Source organism: Tupaia chinensis, unplaced genomic scaffold (genome assembly GCF_000334495.1).
Source record: "Tupaia chinensis unplaced genomic scaffold, TupChi_1.0 Scaffold000185_1, whole genome shotgun sequence".
In the NCBI taxonomy this organism is placed as follows: domain Eukaryota; kingdom Metazoa; phylum Chordata; class Mammalia; order Scandentia; family Tupaiidae; genus Tupaia; species Tupaia belangeri.
In genome coordinates, this window is record NW_006159660.1 from 4,139,376 (window position 1) to 4,145,046 (window position 5,671).

Genomic DNA, 5,671 nt, shown 5'->3' on the forward strand with positions numbered 1-5,671 from the left:
CACAATTAGCTTGATTGTACTTTCTCCTCTTCCAGTTGGTGTGACAGCTGAGCACTTGTAGATAGCTTCATCCATGAAATCCACATTTCTTAGTAAAAGTGATAGAATCCCCTCAGAAATGTCAGCCCTATCCACAGAAACTCTTCCCTCGTACAAGGAGTTTTGATCTTCTAGCTGCTCAGTGTTATTGCGAAACTTGTAAACCAACTTTGAGAAAACTTCAAAAAAGTCATAGTACCGGAAAAAGCGGTAATATTCTTTATCAGTCTCTACCACATATTCCTCTTTGATGTCCTCTCTTTCCCAAGAAAACTCAAGATTTTCTGTGCCTTTCACAAAGGTGAAATTGCAGGAGAGGGTAACATCAGTGAAGGGGTAGGCCCTCAACTCTTCTGCAGATTCTGAGAATGTTAAAGAAGAAATAAAGACCAATTAGTAAAGACCAATGAACACTGTATCAGGTAAGGTTTAATAGACTCTAACTATTTCAAGCGCAAAGAGATTTAGAATAGGAAACTAGAAATTTCCAAAATCATTGGAAGGCTCGAGGAATAAGTCCAAAGAAGGGGATGGAAGATGAGACTTGCAATGTATGTGTTCTGTCCTTCCCCATTAGTATGCTAGGCTCAGGATGGCAATGCAGAGACGGTCTGCATTAAGGAGCTACCTCTGCCTTATCAGGAAGCAGGTAATTCAGGAAGTCACCACTGCAGGTGTTGGCCTCAGAGCCAAATTCCACCTGCCAAATTCACATTGGCAGGCAGAAGGATGCTTTATGCACTGTCACCTTTCCCTCCACTTCAGTCAGTTACTAATTTAATCCTTGAGCAAATGTATCTGATTGGCAGAACCTAAGTCATTCTCCAAATTCTAACAGCAAAAGAATCTTGAAAAAAAATTTTTTTAACTCTTTAGCTTTAGCAAATCAGAAAGGCACAAACAGTGTTCAATAAGTAACTATACTCTACTTGTCACTAGTACCTATCAAACTTGGCAGAGTTAACAGGAAGTGCTGAAGTAGGGAATACAGACATGCACTGCATACCATTCATAGAATCATGGCATGGAATGGAATTCTAATTATAGCTAGAAGAAAGCTTAAAGATAATCAAAGTCCATGTTTTCAAACTATTTTTCCCAGAGCCTATCCCAGAGTGCCCATGATGAGGACTAAATCAGTGAGATCAGAAACTGTGTACGTGAAAAGAAGTGGAACGGAGGGAGGGTTGATCAGTGTGAACCTAAGGACATTACCTGGTATAATGAGGTGAGAGGAAACAGAAGAAAAAGTAGGTGAAGCACCAAGAGTAAATCCAGACAAGTTAGTAGGCAAAGAAGCCTCTGAGTGAACATCCCAGAAAGAGCAGCCTGAGAAACATCTAGCAGGGGATGACTCAGCTGAATAATAAATTTAACATGCTCATTCTTGCAAGGTCAACCTCCTGGCTATCAGTGGGGTCACCTAGATATTTGGTCAAACATCATTCTGGATGTATCTGTGAGGGTGTTTCGGGATGAGATAAACATTTGAATGGATTGAATTATTGAGTAAAGCATAATTCCCTCCCTAATGTGAGTTTCCTTGATCCAATTAGTTGAAGTTCTCAACAGAACAGAAAAGCTGACCTTTCTGAAGAGCTGACAGGAGGGAATCCCTCCTGTCTTTTCCTGCCTTTGACTAAATGCATTTTTCTTGGGTCTTGAGTCTTCACACACAAGACCAATACTACACCACAGACTCCCAAGCTTCCAACTTGCTGACTAGCCTCTGTAATTACATGAGCCAATTCCTTATAATAAACCAATTATTCTCTTTCAAAAAAATTGTCTTTTTTTTCTGGTGAACCCTGACTGATTGGGTAATGTTTATGGTGTGCTTACAATATGCTAAACATGTCCTAAGAGATTTTCTGGCATTAATTCACTTAATCTGCATACTAACATTGAGGTAGATACTATTATTGTCACTGATTTACTACTGAGAAAAGCAAGGCACAGTGAGGTGAAGTAAGCTGCTCAAGGACACACAGCTAGTGAATAGTAGAGCTGTAATTTTTTTGGGGGGGTATTTATTTATTTATTTATTATATATTTTTTTCTTTCATTTATTTATTTTTACTTCCACAAACATTTACTTTACATAGCAAAAAATTTTAGCTCATACTCCATAATTCTTGACAGTTTACAAACAACTTTCAAAATTTCAAAATACTGAATTTTAAAGATAATGTTCAAAATACATCTTATAATTTGGTATAATTTTATAACTCTATAACAACAGAAGCATGCCTCTCCTTCATAGCATGGCTTGCTTCACTCAGCAGTAAGTCTTCCATATTCATCCACTTCCTTTCAAAAGCCAGGGTTTTGTTGTTTTTTTATGGATGAATAGTATTCCATTGAGTACATGTGCCACAGTAGTAGAGCTGTAATTTAAACCTGGGCAGTCAGGCTACAAAGCTCTTTGTCTGAAATGCGCTCTTTCATCTCCTAATAGTAGACACTCATTCTGAGTTTAATGAATGCATCAGTGACTAAGTGAAGGAATGAATGTAAAGGAAGACAATAGAAAAACAAATAGGAAGAAGTCAGTGAGAAACAATTTGCATTATGATTTTTATGGCTTATTTAAAATTTTTCTATAGGGTGTATGTGTTTCCTGTAGAGAGAGAAGGAAAGTGAAACAGCCCTCCCCATGGTGGATGGCCACTCCACAATCCCTTCCCCTCCATTCTCCTGCTCGATTTTGAAGCATCCACACACACACCACACACACACACACACATACACACACACACCTGGCATTTTTCAAACCACTAGATCTGGGACTTGAACCACATAGTCGTCTGTGTGGGATTCAGCTGCCTTAACCACCATGCCATAAGATAGCCTGCATCATGACCGTTAAAAGGATAAATTTGCAAATTAAAAAATCAAAAGTGCTTCTTTGCTTCTCAAACTGTTATTTTTGTGATATGTTTACCAAGAAACCGTGGTTTATAGTTTTAAAAGCCTGAAGAAATATAAATCTAAGTTCTAATTGTAAATACATGTTTACTAGTCATTGGCATTAGGCAAGTCACTTATTAATCTTTCTGAGTTACAACTTCCTCCTGTATAATTAGGATCATCAGAACACCTGATCCAGTGTTGTGTGAAATACCTTGGGATCTCAGGGGCTGTTCTTATATGACATGGCTCATTTTTCAGAGGGACAGAAGGAATAGAGCAGATGGGTGTATATCTTAATAAATGGCAAAGCCCCTCCCAAACAAATCTCTCACAATAATATGCAGCTTGTTTGTGAGGGGTCTTTGATTCTAGCTTCTCAGGTTGTACCCAGGAGGTCTTACTATAGCTGTAAACTTACTAGCCCCAGGAAAGGGTCTCAAACATAGGAATCCAAAGGTGATAGCCAATGAAACATGCCTCACTGGTGATGTACTGGTAATATATGAAGGTACTTCGAAAAGTTCATGGAAAATAAAAGTACAAGGGGTTTTTTTGGTTCAAAAAATGCTTTGAACCCATGCATATTTTCATAGTATGTATTTCCACTAACTTTTTGAAGACCTATTCTGACAGATGTCTCTTGCATCTCTTTCTTGTTTCTAGACCATTGTGTCTTTAGTTTCCCACAGCTTAAGAGGCAGAGGCAAAAGTTTAGTAAAAAGCTTGAAAACTGTAGAAAAATACTACTATGTGTGTAAAGCACCTGCAATATTATATTCCCACATCTTTTTCTTTCTCACCTACATACATACCTATTCATTTCATTTACTTGGTTGGATTTTACTTTGACTGTGAGTGGATTACCACCACACTTAGCCTTATTGCTTCCCTACATGCAGTTACACACACACACACACACACACACACACACACAGAGTAATCAAGAGAGAAGAGCCAATACATGTAACTGGGTGGACCACGCTTTGCACTAACTCCTGAGCCTAAGGATGCCCTCAAGTTGTTGCCACCTCTAAGAGATTGGCAGAACTGCCACAGGTCCCTGAGAGACAGTGTTTGCCTGAAGACTATGAATGTTTCTGGTTCCTTGTGGTTGTATTGCAGGTTTGGGATACACAATATTATTATTTCTTTTTTCAGAAATTCTTGGTTAGTTGGATTACACTAGCATTTTCAACATCTATCTATTGCTCATCAACATCTTTGAAGAACTTAGTAGAACGTATTACACAAATCCTGTGTTGACTGCCCATCCAATTTTTTGGGGACAGATCCAACTTGAAATATGGATATTAGACTACAAATTGGCACTTGTCACAGTCACTTAAAGGGGGTTGGGATCTAGATTTTCTTTTGGTTGGAAGGTTCATGGTATAGATGCAAATAAAGTTAATCCTCCAGATATGGTTTCTTCACATGACCAAACCAAATTGGAGAGTGAGGTGGGTTAAAGGCTTTTTTCTTTTCTTTTTTTTTTTTTGGAGAGGTTTTCGCTATATGGCACGTGCGCTCACCAGACAGACAGAGAGAGACATAGAGACAGAAAGTGAGAAATCACCCCCCCCAGGGGGGATGGTCACGCCGCAATCCCTTCTCCATTCTCCTCTCGGGATCTTGGGCATGCACGCACACGCGCCCGGCATGAGTTTTAAGCCACTGGGTCCGGGACGTGAACCGCAGTCGACTACATGGGAGTCCAGCGACATAGCCATTACGCTAACTGCTGGTTCCCAAGGCTTTTTTCTTTTCTTTAATTTTTCTATAAGGCTGTGCATTCGCCAGAGACAGATGGGGAGGGAGTAAGGGAGAAATCACCCCCCTGGGGGGGTGATGGCCATGCATAATCCCCTCTCTTTAATTCTCCTCTCAAGATTTTGAGCATGCATGTACACATGCCCAGCATGTTCTCCAAGCCACCAAGTCTGGGACTTGAACCATACAGACATGTAGTATCCACCTGCCTTAACTATCACGCTACCAGCTGGCCCAAGACTTTTCTTAAGAAAAAGAAAGTAGAATAAACAATAATGTTTTATAATATGTGCTGTTATCTTCTATTTTCTCTTCACTATTGCCTGTGAAGCAAATATAATAGGTATTTATTATTCCCATTCAGCAAATGCAAAGACTGAGGTTTGAAGAGGAAAACATTAAGTCATTTGCTTTTTTTCCCTCTACACCACTGGTTTTCTCACTTTTCCCAAAGTTATCTCAAAAATACGAAGTTTAAAGAAGTGACTCACCTGAACCGTGAAGAAGTAAAAGTATGTTGACAGTCACCAAAAAGAAAGACATTCTGTTAGGAATAAAAAGAAAGACAGAAAACTTGCTTCAGCCAAAGAGTGTGGGCCATTGTAACTGCAGCCACCCCTACTGGGTCCAAGGAATGCCCTCCCAAGCACCACCCCTAGACTCCCTGCTCACCAGCGGCACCCTTAGACAAAGGCTTCTAGCACCTCAGCACTCCATGTGAGAATGTCTACTGAGTCAAGTTCACTCAGGGTGATCCTGTGCAGGACTTTTGTTACTATATGAACCTAGAACTCTACAATATGCAAATATATCTCTCTAGGTGAGTCAGCCCTGAAGGTGTTATTTGAGGGACCAGTGACAGCTTTCCGAGCAAAGCTCACTGCCTTCTCTGGATATTGCTGGGACCGGCTGGGAGTAGAGCAGACATAAGTGTAGTGGGGAAGTTAAG